The following is an 18,007-nucleotide window of genomic DNA, read 5'->3' as shown; positions in this document are numbered from 1 at the left end:
CACATCCAGTGACTACAGAGCTTGTGCAGTCCTTGATAGACTACCTTTGCATCTTTCAAAATTATAAAAACATTTTTCTGTGCATCTCAGCAAAATCCAAACACACCAAGATGACTCTTCTCCTTTCTCCATTCTGGTTCCATTTCTATCAATCCTCACTACCAATTTTTGCTGTTAAAGGAAGTGATGATAAATCATTAAAATAACGCCCAAAGTTCATTTACTCAGCATTACTTAACTTCTCAAATTCTTGCAACAGCCAGTATACTAAACTGCCCGTCCTGCACTATGAAGTTAGCATGAGGCTCCATATTCAATTGCCTCTAGAGGCGAGATGAGAAACTTATGTCCTTCCAAATATTTTTGGGCTACAGCTCCCATCAGCTCTAATCAAAACAGCCAATAGTGAGGACTATGGGAGCTGCAGAACAAGATCTGGAGAACCATAGGTTGCTCACCTTGGATCTATAGCAAGTGTTTACCTGAAAGACAAAGGGCCACACTTTCATTACACATAACATGAATACACAGAAACATAACCCCAAAATATACATAGCTTATGTCCAGTTTGTGACATCACTGCTATACTCTGAAGCATTTTGCTGCACAATATCGAATGGAAAGCGACATGCCTTCATCCTTAAGCAAAACTGTATTATATTTCTCTTATTATATTTACATTCCCAAAGTAACATTTGAGTGGGCATTCAGACAAACTTGACGTACTAGTGAAATTCTTTCCAGGTATAGACATAATAGAAATAGTCTTCATTGGCTGTTCCTCAATTGCACCTAAAAGTTTCAATAGTTTTCAATAGCCGACCAGAGTAGACTTTGGTATTTATTTATTAAATAAATAAATAAATAAATAAATAAATAAATAAATAAATAAATAAATAAATAAATAAATAAATAAATAAATTCTCAGTCTTGACACAATCCTTTTCAAATGTAAATTATCCACATATTTGGACAATGTGCATATTTTGCAAGATTGTCAGATTCAACAGGTAAGGAACAGCAAAGAACCAAACCACTCAGTGATATTGTGGCATGTATGTTCCCCACAGACCACATCAAGAACGAATGACTTGAAGCTCACTTAGAACTAGCAGCCTATTTTGTAGTTCAGCAGACATTAAGCCCCAATACAACTGACATTTCTATAACATCTTGGGCCAAGTCTAAGACTTCAGTTTATTAAGTATCTTTAGTGTATAGTGGTGCCTCACATTATGACATTAATTCATTCCAGCAAAATTGCTGTAGAAAGAAAACGTCATAATGCGAAAATAAAAAGCCCATTGAAATGCATTGAAACCCCTTCAATGCGTTCCAATGGGCTGGAAACTCACCGTCCAGCGAAGATCCTACATAGGGCGGCCATTTTTGGTACCTGTCTTGCGAGGAATAAAATTAAACAGCAGTACTAAAATCTGAGAACTCTATTATGCTCACCATTTTAACCATTAAATTATTTGCAGAATAATACTGTATAGTTTTAACTGATTTTTAATTTTACCTCCCTTGAACTACAATTGCACAGTCCAGGTGCAAGAAGACATCCTATGGGAAACTTAACAGAGTTTCAGATACTATAGATAGACTCATGAGAAGCCCCATTCAAGATATTCTGGCCTAAACCATAAAGGGCTTTATAAATATGAATTAGCACTCCGAATTGTGCTCAGAACCTACTACTGCTCTTCCAAGGTGAGGCTTATACAGCCTGTAAAATGCATGCCAAATACCAGCTTAGCCATTGTATGTTGTGCTGACTATAGTTTTCTAAATATCTTTCCATGGCAATACAACATGGTTAGATTACTTGTCTCTATGAGGTGATTAAAGCATTTCTCACTATAGCCAACGTTTCCTTACCCAGGAAGAGATGCAGATAACACATTTGCTAGCATTTAGCAAATTTACTCCAGTTCACCAGTGACAAGTGATCTAACAAAAGCTGTGTATCAGTTCCTTTGCAGGAAATATTGCCATAAAGGATATGCTGTACCACCTGAGCCAGAGTGGATTACCTATTATACCAGATAGGTTATTTACAGTGAACCTCAGTTTGTTTATTCACATCTGGTCACTCACTGCACCCAGATGATGATTAGAACTAGAGATGGGGGTATTCGTATTTGTAGATGAATATGAATATTCCCCCCCCCCGGCAGGTGGAAATAACAAGGGTCTGGCCCCATGGAGCCGAAACGTCCACTCACAGTTCAGCAGCTGCCGTGGGCACATCCGCACCTTTCTATCGCGATGTGCTCTGCAATGGTTTAGCCACTCCCGCCTGGAGGTGGGATGATAAGTCTCTCTGCTAGGCCGCAGAGTGGCTAATCCATTGCAGAGCACAGCACAATAGGAAGCTGCTGCTGCGCCCGTAGCAGCAGCCAAACCGTGAGTGAACCGCCAGACTGCTCATAGTAAGTTTCAGAAGGTATTTGCAGACTACTCTCACAGTCAAAATGTAACAACCATTCAATTACACAAAGTTAAGTCCACTGGAAAACTTTGTGCTAAGAAAACAGAGGCCGAGATGACAGACAACGTCACTCTCCTGACTACCACAAAATATGTCCCACAATTCCAATCTGTGCTCAATCAGATTCAGCCTGAATTTTCTACCACCATCACTCTGAATACCTTCCAAAGTGCTTTATTACCCTAAATCCTTCAGAAAACCAAAAAGTCTTAATGCTTGAGAGGCCCAAATCCCGTTGCTTACGACAGAAAATTGCACCAGAGTAGGCCCACTGAATCAATAGGAAATTATCAAGTCAACTCCTCCATAAGCTCCATTGATTCAAATAGACTTTGTACAAAAATTGTATAAAACAATTAAACATTAATTAAGATTAAAAACAAGATAAACAATAATTTTAAAAGCATTTAATAAAACCAAAAAATATCTAAATTGGATCAACTAAAAAGCCTGCCTGAAAAGGAAAGTCTTTGCCAGAAAGGGAGCGAGCCAACCAGGGGCAGCCATTGAGAAGGCCCTCTCGTGTCAACACCAAACGAGCTTGGGAAGCTGGTGGAACTGAGAGAAGGGCCTTCCCAGAAGATTTTAAAACCCAAGAAGGTTCATATGTGGTGATATATTCCTTCAAATAGGCTGGACCCAAGTGGGAGAGTCTTTAACATGACTATCAGGTCCAGTGGACAGAAAATGTCCCAGAAGGTTCAAGATTTCATTAACCAATTAAAACAATTACTGAATTAATCAATTCAATCAATTATCTGAATAGACAGATTAGTAATTCCTTTAGCCTTACAAAGGTTCCAGCACATCAAAAATTTACCAGTAGTTATCTGTCAATCCATGATCATTTTCTTTAAACCCCTCACAAATCAACTTCATACTAACTAGCAAAAACACAATGAAGTATGTGTCCCAAATGTGGAAGCTTAAATATTAAATACTGACTAATGGATGCCACAGGAGAAAACCTAGAGAAGAATGCTCAGTCTCAAAATACCACCTAAAGTAATTCAGCAAAGGACATGGCTAGTAGGGTTTTAACACTCTTCATTGCATCTTGTTAAAATAAATTCTAGTTTCTCAGCTTTTCTAGAATTCTTTAGAAGAAGAATGTGTAATAAAACCTGCTTGGATGAAGGTAAGGAGGGTTTCAGGTCAATCTAATCTGCCCACTATTTATTTATTTTATTTATACCCTGCCCATCTAGACCGAAGTCTATTCTGGGCAGCTAACAATCATTCATAAAAGTAAAAACAATGTAATAAAATAAACTGTAATAATGTAATTCAAGATGGCAAAACTAATTAGGTGATGACAGGAGGGAAAGCCTGCCTAAAGAGCCAGGTCTTAAGTTTGCTCTTTAAAAATACCCAGCGAGGGATCTGCTGGCAGACGAGGGGCCACTGCCGAGAAGGCCTGGTTTCTTGTTCTTCCTTCCAGGCCTCCCTCGGCATTAGGCCCCTCAACCACCCATCTTGGCTAGAACAAATGATTTGGGTAGATCTAGGTGGGAGGAGGCATTCTGCCAGGTCTCTAGGTCCTAAACCATTTAAGGTTTTATATGTCATCATTAACAATTTGAAATCAGTGCGGAAACGAACAGGCAGTCAATGCAGGGCAGCCAGAGTGGGGGAAATATGTGATATTTTCTCACCCCAGTGAGAAGTCTGGCTGCCACATTCTGCACCATTTGAAGCTTCCGCATCAGTCTGAAAGGTAGCCCCACATAGAGCGCATTACAGAAGTCTACTCTCGAGACTACAAGTGCATGGACCAGAGTGGTGACTGCCCCAACATCAAGAAAAGGAGACAGCTGGGCAATCCGTCACAGATGGAAATAGGCAGAACGGAGCACTGACGCTGCCTGGATTTCCATGGTGCGCGCCGGATCCAGATGAACCCCCCAAGCTGTGAACCTCACTCTTCGCCATGAGAGTCACTCCCCCTCAAAGAGAGGAAGTTTCCCAAACCACCGATGGCAGGGCCACCCACCCTCAGGACCTCCATTTTGTCCTGGTTAAGCCTCAGTCTATTCTCCTGCATCCATTGCAGTACAGCCTCCAGACAGCACTGAAGGAACAGAACGGCATCCACTGTTGTTGGAAAAGAGGAAATGTAGAGCTGGGTGTCATCAGCGTACTGATGACTTGAAGCCCCACAATCCCTAGTGACCCCATCCAGTGGCCTCATATAGATATTAAACAGCATTGGGGAAATAATCAAGCCCTGTAGAATCCCACAATTGAGACTCCACGAGGCCAATACACTCTCCACTAGCTGCACTCTCTGAGGATGGTCCTCCAAGAAGGATCGGAGCCAGTCAAATGCCAGACCACCGATTCCCAACTCGGAGAGCCTCCCCAGGAGGATACCGTGGTCAATGGTATCGAAGACGGCTGAAATATCGAAGAGGACCAACAGAGATGTTTTGCCTGTCGGGCTCCCTCAACAGGTCATCCAACAGGGCAACCAATGTCGTTTCCGTGCCGTGGTGCAGCTTGAAGCCTGACTGGAACATTGGTTTCATCCAAAAGTAGCCTGGAGCTGGTCGGCCACCACCCTCTCTACCACCACTTTGCTAAGGAAGGAAACATTCATTTTATTTATTTATTTATTTATTTATTTATTTATTTATTTAACTTATATGCCACCCACACTACCCAAAGGTCTCTGGGTGGCTTGGCAACAGGGTTACATTTGCCAATGTTGCCTGCCGCCAAACTTGATTTCTTCCTTATGGGCCTAATGAGTGTCTCCTTGAGGGCAAGGTTTCCCTGGAGAGATCCATTAATTACTGCACTGCCCCATTCAGTTGTTACAGGCCTGGCTGCTTTGATTAGCCAGGCCAGTCAAGGGTCAATGTGGTGGTGGCATGACAGTGATAAACAACCTTGTCCACCATATCTGACATCATAGGCGGAAAATGATTACATTTCATTGGTCAAGGCGGAGCACTGGACGTCTCTACTGTTTTCAAATAGAGGATGAGATCCCGGCGGATGACCTCCACTTTAGATTTTTAAAATGCCGTAAATTGGTCAGGTGATATGTTAGTGGGAGGCCAATCACTGTGACCAACTCCGGATAGATCGTGGACTATACGGAAAAGTTCCGCCTGCTGATTAGAAACTTTGTTTATCTGGACAATGAAGTGAGCTTGACTGGCAGCCCTCACCTTAGTAAGGTAATGGTTAGTCATGATCCTGACAGCTATCTGATTATGATCCGCCAGGACCTACAGTATCTCCATTTGCACTCTAGCTTTCTCCTATTCTGCTTCATAGCTCACAGTTGCTACTTAAACCAGGGCGCTGTGTTCCTGTGTAAAGTAGCAGGCAAGATTCGATGGGTGGGGAGACTAAGTTGTAGCAATGTATTGTGAGTCATTACCACCAGCCCCCTAACATTTCCTGTCTGGAAATTGTTGAGATTCTTTTTATCAAGGAGTCTTTTATATTGCTTCTTAGTTTTCTATTGCTAGACTAAATTTAGCAAATTGCCAAGCCCCTGCTCTAAAATAGCAAATATTGCAGAACTGTCTAATCTAAATCTGAAAACCAAAGATTATGCTAAAATACAATAAAATGAATAAGCAATGTAAAATAGTTTAATAGCATCTCAAAGATAAACAAAACTGGGGAGGGGACATATTTGTGAGCAATGGCCTTCTTCAGATGCATCTAAAGTAGTACTGTACAGTATCTGCAGTCCACAAAATCTTAACACCACATAAGACATGTTAGTCTAAGGTTCCTAAGGAACAACATTTAACTTCAGAGCTTTTTTGTTGAATGACATGAAAATAATCAAACTGATTTATGTGATTACAGAAAAATGTAAACATCCAGAATTAACAGACTATGATTTCAGTCAGAATCGCAAAGGAAACTGATTATCATGCAGCTAGTTACATGAGTAAATGAAGTGATCGCCTTCTGTAGCAGGTCCCTTCTACGGAGGTGGATGGAAAGAATAAGCCTACCAGAAAAGCATCTGACATTACAAGTGAGGCAGCCAACTAGAGTTCAGGAGATGTAGCCCGACACAGCAAACACTATTACACTCACTGTAAAGTTTTAAAAGTCCTGTTTGATTTGTTGATCCAACTTTCAGGTAAATCATCCCCAAGATAGCATTCTTCCACACTTCTCTCCTGGGATCACATAACTGTGCATTCCTTAGGAAAATGGTTCCCAACCTTTTTTGAGTCATGAGCTCCTTTTATAATAGCCAAGTAACCTGCAAACCAATACACACATTTCCATAAAAGGGCATTTTAATGTAGTAAAATCCCTTCTCCTTTCTTCCCCAAAAGGCCTGTTTCTCATGCATATACAAACATGTTAGCTTTAATATCCGGCTCCAAAAGGTCAAGGAAGAAATTGTTTAACATTGGCTGCAAGGCATATAACAACCACAACCCCCAGAAAACACTCTGAAACCTCCTTGGGGGTTGCAACCCCCCAGGTTGGGAAACACTGCCCTAAAAAGTACCAGAATATTCCTGGACATCATTAATGTATTCCCATTGCTTCTCAAAAGTTCTTATTTATTCTAAGATGAAATCTCACTGCAAACCCATAAAAGCAGCAAGGAGATACAAGAGGATTAGCAAGAACCTAATTTATTATCCTTCGACCAGTTAAATAACAGACATTTCTCAGGATCAAAACAACTACCTACTACCACCGATTTTACATTAGATTAAACTCTTTCCAGAGTTGCAGTGTAATTAAAACCATGCTTAACTATTCTCAATCACCTGAGCAATAAGAGAACTGTAGAAAAATGTCCAGTAACATAGATAAGGTAAAGGTTTTCCTTGACATTTATTCCAGTCCTGTCCGACTCTAGGGCGCGTGCTCATTCCTGTTTCCAAGCCATAAAGCCAGCGTTTGTCTGAAAACAGTTTCCATGGTCATGTGGCCAGCACGACTAGACATGGAACGCTGTTACCTTCCCACTGAGGTGGTACCTATTTATCTACTGCTAGGTTGGCAGGAGGTGGGACAAGCAACGGGAGCTCACTCCATCACGTGGATTCAAACTTACGACTGCTGGTCTTCTGACCTTGCAGCACAGAGGCTTCTGCGGTTTAATCCACAGCGCCACGACATCCCAGTAATATAGAACCCACTAATTTCAGCAGAATCACTAAAAATGCAACCATTCCCTCTTTGCTTTGCAGCTTCAAATATCCACCTTCGTTGTCCTTCAATCCGTTTGTCACAACCCAGATTAACCATCCCCTTTCCATTACTTTCTCTCTGCTGAATGCCATCTTCCTGTTTCAAATGGCCCAAATGGAAAACTTCTTCAAAGTATAGTATTTTAAGGCCAAGCTAAACATGATGTGTGATTGGAAGGATTAGTTTTAAACGGGGGAAATTAACTTTTAAAATATATTTTAAATACCAACATGATTGTTTTGAAGACCATGGTAGTAATACAGAGACTAATTTGGCCCCATATCTGATCTTCCCAATTTAAAAAGTGTATCCATTCCCATGTTATGAGTACTATGGGGGAAAATACAAATGTCTTGCTAATTAGTAAAACAGAAAAAGACAAAGAGAAGATTACAATCATTATTTCCTATATATTAAGTTTGCTTCCCAAAAAAAGAAAAGGGAGGGAAGACAAGTCCCACATTTGTGGATGAAAGTCTCAGTTACCTGTTCCAACAAATATCAAGGTTCTCAAGATAGCTTAAAGGTTCATAATATAAATATACTGGATGCAATACAAATGATGTAACACTATACATAGGACTAAAGCAAATTATTCATCCCACTCAGAGCAGCCCCACTGAATTAGAGATATATGATTTCTCCAAATTTCCATTTTTTCCAGAAAAAAATGTTTTTCTATTTTTTTCCCAGAAAAATCTTTTTTGGAAATTTTACATCTCTACACTGAATGAATGGGATTTGGTCTGTGAACACTAACCTAAGTCCTATTGATTTCATTGTTCTACACTAACTGGGCCTACCAGCTAGGTTTAGTCCAACAGAATGTTGCTGCTTTTAAAAGAAAAGACAATGGACACCAGCTAGGCTGCACATGAGTCCCATTTCAAAGGCAAATAGATCCACTACTGTTAATAGTTATACCACTAAAGAAAAACATACCCAAGGAATAAGTAAGGTATTGCTTCTGGAACCCAGACAATCACCTGTAATGTTTGTGTTATGGCTCAAAGGCTTCTCAAACACCCACACCCAGATAAAGAATTCTCAATCATTTCCATGTCTACAGCTTTGCTTAGCAGATGTGAAGATACTTGTCCAGAAACAAGATATAAACAAAATTCTGAGAAAGAAGAATACACCAGCTAGCACCTTCAAAAACAACAGGACATTCCAGGTTCATATGTCCTGCACCAGCAGTAAGTGGCAAATGGTGCCAGAAGGCAGGTGATGATTGCATCATAGGGTAGGTCAGCTGTCTGAGGCGAACAGATTCCAAATGGAAAGAAAAATTTCACAGTGCGTGATAATCGTACTGCATACGATTAAACAGTCACCTATAATAACTGTTCTGAGACTGATCCGTCCAAGCAATTTTCTCTGCCTTACAAGCAGCCCGTCCTTATCTAGAGAAACCACGTTTTCAAGGAGAGGGGAAGTGTCATAGAAGAGGCATCCCACTTATAACCCCTTCTGAAGGAAGCTGAGGGGAAAAATGCAGGCATCATCCGCGACGTGTACCGGATGGAGATCAAAGGAATGCCTACTATCTCTAGCCTTTCCCTAGACTCACTGGGGGATGACCTTGAGGCAATTACTGTACTCTCTCCTTCGAACTATCTCAAGAGGCACTGGGAGGATGAAACAGACAGCCGTGGGTTGTTCTTTTCGCCACGACTGACAGTCCTTGCAAGCACTCGGCGAAGTCGTGTTTTAAGCTAAAGCAAATGCCACAGAGAAAACCGGCGGGCACTCACTCTGTTCACGGAGGAGGCACTACATACAGACAACCCCCGGAGAAAAGGCGCGACGTAGATTTCCATCAATGAATTAATGAATCCTCTCCCCTCCCGCCGCTTGAACTCCACAAGGACCCAGCCCTACTTCCGAGTCTACCGCGGGGCTGGTCGCGTCTTCCCCAGCGGCCACCCAAACGAAAAACGAAAACCAAGCGGCTCCAGTCTCCTCAGGCGCCCCTCGTCGCCCGCCCTTCCCCTCCCCTCCCCGGGGGCCGCTTCTCCCTTTCTCGGGGTGGGGGAGAGTCGCCACTTTTCGCCCTCTCGCCCGCAAACGGAGGGCGAAGAGGCGAGGCACCCGCAAGCCCCGTCTCACCCCGCTCGCCTCAGCACCAGCCCCCGCCCTCTCAAGGAGGTGGGGGTGGGGTCTCCGCCTGTTGGCGCGCTCCCTCGCGCGCCCCTCTCACCTCAGGAGTCCCTGCGCTGACGAGCCTCTCCGGGAAAAACCGAGCGGGCAGGCAACTCCCACCACAGCCCCTCCCTTCCCCGTCCTTCTCCTGCCCGCCGCGTCGGAGTGACTGCCGAACCTCAGACCCGCGGCACTCCCTTCGCCAGACCCACCCCCCTCCCTCCTTCCATCCCGTGAGATTGCGCCCGCAGTCCCTCTTCTGAGACCTGATTGGTCACCTCTGGGACGTGCCTCCTGATTGGACCACCCCAAAATTGCCGGGACTTCCCATCTGCTTCACTTTCCCCGTCTTTAAGGGTTTTTTGACCCAAGATTGAATCTTATTGGCTTCCCTCGTGCTCTTTCTAGGCTGCCAATCAACGTAACTTCCTGGTACATAACGAAAGCTTAAAAAAGAAAAAAAGAGGGAGATCGGTTTTGTGTTGAGATGAAGAGGGTGACATTGAGAAAGCTGGCAGCTGCAAGGGGGAGAGGAGGTGTTTCGCTGTAGTTCTTTTTCCGCTTGCACCCACCCCGGAATTGGAAAGAGGAAACATACCTTGGAAATATGTGAATCAATAATGTCCGGACATGTGTACTCTTCCTAATGCATGAAAGATTTTTATGAGGACTTCTAGGTCTGAAGGTGGCAGGATCATTTTAATTTCAGTATTTCTTGTAAATATTTCCATTTCCTTTTTAACGAAAACTCCTCAACACGCAATTTAAATCACATCGTAAAATTAGTGCCGTTTTAATGTAAGTTCAACCGGTCATTCCAAAAGGCAGTGATAGCCATGAGATACCTCATCCAGAATCTTAAAATAATTTGCCACCAAATATTTGCCGAACAGGATCGTTCGTAACTGGCATCCCTCCAGTGCCTAGGAGTGCTGCAAAGGACAGGCTCCCTGCCCTGTGGGACTGAGGGCGAAGTGTTAACTGCACACACATTCTGTCAACTATTAACCACCTTCTTGAGTGCAAGAGTTAGGAGATGCAGGTCACTAGTCGTCGTCACGAGAAGAACGGAGGATTGTCACGAAGACAAATCGGTCCACTGAAAAGACTTCAGAGCTTTTGAAGTCCCAAACAGCCCTGACAGCTGAGAGACTTCGGAGCAAGGAGACAGGATTTGCCACGTCATAGGCAGCCACTTAAACTGGCGTATTGATACCATTGAATTACCTCCTTTGTTTACAATACTTGAAAATGCCAATTGAATATTCTGCCTCAGACAGAAAAATGTACTTAGCCGCCTTTAGGAATGAAGAATGCCATTTACACCACTGGGCTGCACAGCATTTCAGCCTGCAAGTTATTTTTCTTTCTTTTCAAAATTGCCTTTTGCAGGCATCCTTCAGTCTCGAGAGACTAGGGTAATGTACTCTGTATGGAGGTCTTGGAACAGCATCTAGTGTGGCTGAGAAGGCCAATTAGAAAGTGACAATCTCTTCCCACACTGAAGACAAATAAAGCAAAGCGTGCTGCTTATATACCGCCCCATAGCGCTTCAAGCACTCTCTGGGAGGTTTACAAGTTAATTATGCAGGCTACACATTGCCCCCCCAGTGAGCTGGGTACTTATTTTACCGACCTCGGAAGGATAGAAGGCTGAATCAACCTTGAGCCAGCTACCTGGGATTGAACCCCAGGTCGTGAGCACAGTTTTGGCTGCAGTACAGCAGTTTAACCACTGCAATACGATCTGTCCCCTGTCCAGTCCCCTGGTTTTGCCAGTTTCAGGACTTCCTCTTTGCCTCAGCCTGCTGTACAAGTGTCTCTTCAAATTGGAAGAGGCCATGATGAACTGCCTGCCTCCAGGCTGAATGCTCAGACGTCAAGGTTTCTCATCTGTTGAGGTCCATTCCTAAGGCCTTCAGATCCCGCTTGCAGATATCCTTGTATCGCAGCTGTGGTCTCCCTCTGAGGCGATTTCCCTGCACTAATTCTCCATACAGGAGATCTTTTGGAATCCAACCATCAGGCATTCTCACAACATGCCCAACCCAACGTGGATGACACTGTTTCAGTAAAGTATACATGCTAAACATTCCAGCCCGTTCTAGGACTACTCTCATTAAAGGACCTGATGATGTTAACGAGTCAAGGTGGACCTCCAATCTTGGGAAGGATTTTAAAAAGACCATCCCTGCTAACCAAATCAAAGGCCTTTGTGAGATCTATGAAGGCCACAAAGAGTGGCTGTTGTAGTCCCCTATTTCTCCTGCAACTGTCTAAGGGAAAACACCATGTCGGTGGTAGATCTATTAGCTCGAAATCCACACTGTGATTCTGGATAGACTCTGTCTGCAAGCACCTGGAGTCTCTTCAGCACAACACGGGCAAGCAGCTTCCCTACAATGCTGAGAAGAGAGATACCACGGTAGTTATTGCAGTTGTTCCGTGTCCTTTGTTCTTATACCATGTGATGATGTTTGCATCCTTCATGTCCTGTGGTATTCACCTTCCCTCCAGCAAAGACAAAAGACTTCATGTGAGAGAAGAGTTTATTTATCAACTATAAGTCATTAAAATACGTTAAAATAAAATAAAAGCAGCAGGTGAGATAATTAATTAAAAGAAAATACAATAAGGCGTAAATAGGAATCAAAGAGACAAATGTACAGGGAATGAGCGAGCTCGGATGTTGATTGCAGCCAAGGCAAAGTTTGCCACGTTTAAGGTGTTATTGGCGTTAATCTCAGCCAGGAGCCAACAGACCTGGGCGAGATTAGGTCTGTCTTGGATGGAAGTCAGAGAACTTGCCAAAAACCTTGATCTAGGGGAGTGGTAATATGGACATCTCAAAAGGTAGTGAGTGATGTCTTCGACTTCTCCCAGGTGGCAAGGACAAATTCTTAGATGATAGGGCAGATTCTCGTGTCTGCCCTCTAACACTCTTGAAGGCATACATTGAAAACGTAGAGCGGTAAAGGCCTTGCGAAGGGCAAATGTAGTTATCCAGGTCAAATAGTTTTCCATGACAAAAGTTGACTTATAGAGTGGGAGTGAAGAGGAATAAGGCGAGCTAGAGATGGTACAAAGGTCACTTCTGATATGAAAAAGGCGAATTGTGTCCTTGAGACTAGCTTTCACACATTTGAGCGGAAGAGCGGTTAAAGAATCTAAGTCGATGCCATAGGAGTCAGTTATTTGTTTCACAGCACTCACCCAGGATTTAAGAGAGGGGTTGGCCAGTTGTTCTCTGAGGCAGATCTTAGGTAAACTGGTATCATTCATTTGGGACAATTTATGCCAGTACCGGACTAGTGCTGAATGGCAAGTGGCAGCTACAGAGATAAGGCCTACTTCTGCCCTAAGTAAGGAGGCTGGAGTACTCCGTGGGACACACAAGATGGAACGAATGAAGGTGTTCTGTGCAGCGTCTAAGGTCGAAATGTTTGTGTATCCCCAGATTTCGGCCCCAAAGGTCATTTGGGGAATCAGTTTTTTGGCAAAAATTTCAGTAGCAGGGGGAACCAGGTTGCCTCCTTTAGACCTAGTAAAGTGTAGGAGGGCTTGGATGGCATGGGCGGCTTTAAGCCTTGCTGAGTCCAGGTGTTTTGACCAGGAAAGATGAGGGCCAAAAATAATGCCCAAGTAACGAAAGGCTGACACTTGCTCGATTGGGGAGTCCCCAAGCCTCCAGGTATGTTTTCTGCGATGGTTCCCAAAAGTCATCACTTTGGTTTTTGCGTGATTTATTGTTAGTTTTTCATGGCTGCAGTAGGTACTTAATTTGGCCAGTAGTCTACGTAGCCCAACCGGGGTGAGTGAAAAAAGGGCAATGTCATCGGCATATAATAATATTGAAAGTTTTATGTCCCCAATTGTCGGCGGAAAGAAATCAAGGCCTTGGAGCTCAGGTACAATGTTGTTTATGTAGAAGTTGAAAAGAAACGGAGCCAATAAGCAACCTTGGCGGACCCCCTTTTCGGTAATAATTTCCTCTGAAAGCATACCATGTGAGCCGAGTCTGACTCTGAAATTGGTGTTTGTGTGAAGCTTTATAAGAAGAAGGAGGAGTCTTTTGTCAATGTTGGTTTCTGCAAGTTTCCGCCATAGACGGGATCTATTTATTGTATCAAAGGCCGAGGATAGGTCGACAAAGGCAGCGTACAATTTTTTCCTCCCCACCTGGGTGTATTTACGGACCAAATGGTGGATAACAAAGGAATGATCCAGCGTTGATTTCCCTTTTTGAAAGCCAGCCTGTTCTTTAGCAATAATAGAATTCTCTGATGCCAATTTCTCCAGCTTAAGGAGCAGGAACTTCGTGTATAGTTTGGAAACCACACAAAGAAGACTTATGGGACGGTAGTTTTTTGGGTCCAATTTGGATTCTTTTTTGTGAATGGGGGAGACGATACTGTCTAACCACACCGGGGGAAATTCACCTGAGTGGTTAATGAAGGAGAACACTTTGGATAAAACATCAGACCACCAGTCTGGGTTACATTTGAAGAGTTCACCTGGCAGCATGTCAGGTCCAGGAGCTTTGTTGTTAGCAATGGCGGTAATAAGTTCGTTTAATTCTTCCTTAGAAACTGGGTCCCATTCAGGTAGCAGGTGAAGTGAGGGGACATTCAGCTCGAGTAAGTGAGTGAGCGAGTTGGTATAATCCTTTTCCCGGTAGATGGCGGAAAAGTGCTGGTGCCATTGGGAAGAAGAAATCTGATGGTCCAAGGGCTCAAATGAAGACTTCATACCTCTGTTGACCAGGGCCCAGAACTTGGCGGGTTCCTTGTGTAGGGCGGCCGAGGATAAGGCCTGCCATGTCTTTTAAGTGTGTTCGTCTTTCTTCCTTCTGAGCAGGTTTTTGTAGTCCCTCCTCAATCGAGTGAAGGCATAATAGTTGGCAGTAGAACCCCACTTGTGGAGTCTTCTGAGGGCTGTTAAAAGTACGCGCTTCTGGATTAGACAGTCTTTGTCAAACCAGCCGCCTGCTGTAGAAGAGTCATATTTAGGGGGTTTAGAAGAGACAAGGAGAGGCTTAATTGCTGCTGTAATTTCATTAAAGGTATCCAAGGGGTTTAAAGTATCGGAAACAGAATCTCTTAAGGCGAGCATATTAGGAGAGTCAAGTAGAAGTAGAACCTGGTTTTGAATTTTCTCATTCCATGGAAGTCTTCTTAGGCAGTAGGGTGGGGTGGGAACACATTGTTTATTAGCTATTGGGTTGTGGCCTGGAGGTAAGCAAAGAGTCAAAGAAATTGGCATGTGGTCGCTATCGGGTCTGCATAAGACTTTAAAGGATCGAAAATAGGTCGAGAGGGGGAAAGAAAGAAGCATGAAATCTATGACACTGTTGCCCCTTGGACCGTAAAATGTAAATGAGGAGACATCCAAGTCAGTGGTTGATCCATTACAAATAAATAAATGAAATTTAAAAATCAGGCTGAAAAGGGCTCTACCCGCAGGATTCACAACCAAATCAGGAGAGACTCTATTAGGGAGAAATAGAAGATCTTCAGACGACAGGCCCAGAGAGTTTCCGATATTGGTGTTGTTTGGTCCCAGTCTGGCATTCATATCGCCGGCAATCAGTATTCTAGTGTCCGGATATTTCTCATACAAAATTGACAGGGCTTGATTTAATTCCAGGAACATTGGCGATCCTAGACGAAGAGGATCCGAAGGAGGACAGTATATATTAAGCAAGAGAAATTTAAAAGAAGATGTGTGTGTTACACATGAAACCATAAGATTTGAACTGTTGGAGATATCTAAGACCTCGTATTTGTGGAATTTATTGTTTGAGATCAGAGTAGCCAGGCTCCCCCTGGCACGTCCGTTTGCTGAAACTTTAGTAGCTGGGTTAGTGAGAGAGGTGTAGCCAGGGAGAAAAGGGAGTGTGGGTTTGATTGACCATGTCTCTTGGAAGAGAACTAGAGCAAAATTTGATGAAGTCAGAATCCAAAGGTTTTGAGGTCCATCCTGCTATATTCCAGGAGACGATAGAGATCACCTCTCGAGAGGTTTGAAAGGAAGAGAGAGTAAGTTTAGAAACAGGTGGTTCCATGTCAGTAGTCAAAGATTTGTTAAGAGTTTGTAGAGCCGAGGTGAGGGTTAAATTGGTCATGATGTGAGAAGAGTCCAAAGTGGAGAAGAAAGACTTCATACAGCTCAGTGGTGATTATCTCTTTACAGCACTTCAGCACTTCAGTTGGGATGTTATCCTTCGCAGGGGCCTTGCCAGAGGCAAGGGAGTCCAAGACCGCTTTTATTTTTGCTAAAGCTGGTTCACTGCCCAGCTCTTCCAAGACAGGCAGGCACTTGATGTTATTTAATGCCTCTTCAGTTACTACATTCTCTCTGGAATATAGCTCAGAGTAGTGCTGCACCCAGCGTTCCATCTGCTGTGCTCGGTCCTGGATGATCACGCCTGTAGCAGACTTCAAGGGAGCAGATTTCTTCTGTATTGGACTTAAAGCCTGCTTGATACCGTCATACATTCCTTTGATGTTACCTCTGTCCACTGCTATCTGTATCTGAGACCCGTGCTGCAGCCAATAATCGTTAGAACATCTCCTGGCAGTCTGTTGGACTTTGCTATGAGCAACTTGAAGAGTGTGCAAGTTGTAGTCACTAGGACAGGCTTTGTATGCTTCTAGAGCTCTCCTCCTATCCTCGATGGCTGGCAGGAACTCCTCCAAATGGGCTTAGAACCAGTCTGCCATCTGGACAAGGTGGTGTTATAAACAACATTCTTGAAATGTTCCCATCGTTCAGGTGCATTTGCATCAGCTGGGCCCGGAAGGGTTTCCTCAAGCGCTTGGGCAAATTCCTCCACTTTTCTTTGATCGTAAGTCTTGTTGATGTCAATGCGTGGTCTTCTTTCCTTTTTCGTGTGATACAATCTTTGTTCGCAGTTTTACTCTACTACACAACAGGGAGTGATCAGTATTACAATCAGCACTCTGGCAACTGTGTCTGATTGTAATACTGGAAAGGCTAGAACGTCTAGTGAGGATCAAATCTAGCTGATGCCAATGCTTCAATCTTTACAAAATTGCTTGCTGAATATGAGACTTGCTAGAACAAATTAATGCTGTGATCCTATACCCACTTACCTGGGTCTAGTATACTCTTCCACCAAAGGCTCATTCTTTCTTGCATATGGGGTGCTCATACAAATGAGTATTTTTCTTGCCTTGATTTGATAAACTACTGACATTATTGAGAAATACAGAATTTAAATCTAATAAATATATTGTTTTTGTCCTATTTAGAACAGAATAGAATGCCTTTTAATAGTGCTAGGAATAACTCACAGCATACTGAAGTATTCCTGTGACCTTAAGCTAAACTATTTTTTCAACTTAAAATGCCTCACAAATTTAGTAAAGTATAAAAAATAGGAAAAGCCATGCTGGGTCAGTCTGAAAGGGTTATCTAATCCAGCATTCTGTTTACACAGCGACCAATCAATTTACTACGGGGAGCCCACATACAGGATGGGAATGCAACAGTATCCTCCTTTAACAAATTTAATTCTTAAATGACCACTACATTTTAATACAGATAAATGTTGTACTGCTCTTACTGGAGAAAGGCAGAATATAATTATCATATCGGTAAATAAACATTTCTTGAGAGGAGGCATACCACTGCCACTGTATCACAGTACCAAAAGTGTGTTGTACAGAAGACAGAAGATAATCCAATATTGGTCCTGTATGCTAAAACAAGAAACAAATGCCTCTTCCAAATGAGTCTGCTTGGTCACAAAGGAGTGTGGACTTCATTGATATGCACTTATATCATGAAACCACATCTCTTTAGGAATCTCTGCCTTGTCATGGGTTGCTGCCTTGTCATGGCGAAGGGGCTTGAGTAATTCAGGGAAGCTATGGGCTATGCCGTGCAGGAACACCCAAGACGGACAGGTCATAGTGAAGGGTTCTGACTAAATGCAATACACCTAGAATAGGCATTGGCAAGCCACTCCAGTATCTTTGCCAAGAAAACCCTATGAACAGAAACAAAAGGCCAAAAGATATGATGCTGGAAGATGGGCCCCTCAGGTCGGAAGGCGTCCAACATGCTACTGAGGAAGAGCGGAGGACAAGTACAAGTAACTCCAGAGCTAATGAAGTGGTTGGGCCAAAGCCAAAAGGATGCTCAGCTGTGGAC

The 18,007-nt window shown here is 43.2% G+C and overlaps 1 protein-coding gene across 12 annotated transcripts in view; it reads right to left on the bottom strand.

The window, feature by feature from the left end:
- The window catches only part of PACSIN2 (protein kinase C and casein kinase substrate in neurons 2), an 83,124-nt gene extending 73,085 nt beyond the window's left edge, over nt 1-10,039 (bottom strand). For 2 of the 12 annotated variants that reach the window (XM_078394216.1, XM_078394222.1), the window contains exon 1: nt 6,563-6,734. The gene's annotated coding sequence lies outside the window, so the exon portion shown is untranslated. Of the gene's footprint in view, nt 1-6,562; nt 6,735-9,441; nt 9,664-9,887 lie in introns of those variants that run through there. The other 10 variants (XM_078394218.1, XM_073000823.2, XM_020808633.3 and 7 more) reach the window with 10 other exon arrangements.
- Nucleotides 10,040-18,007: the final 7,968 nt, after the last annotated feature.

This window comes from Pogona vitticeps, chromosome 5 (genome assembly GCF_051106095.1).
Source record: "Pogona vitticeps strain Pit_001003342236 chromosome 5, PviZW2.1, whole genome shotgun sequence".
Classification (NCBI taxonomy): domain Eukaryota; kingdom Metazoa; phylum Chordata; class Lepidosauria; order Squamata; family Agamidae; genus Pogona; species Pogona vitticeps.
This window is presented reverse-complemented; position numbering and strand designations above follow the sequence as displayed.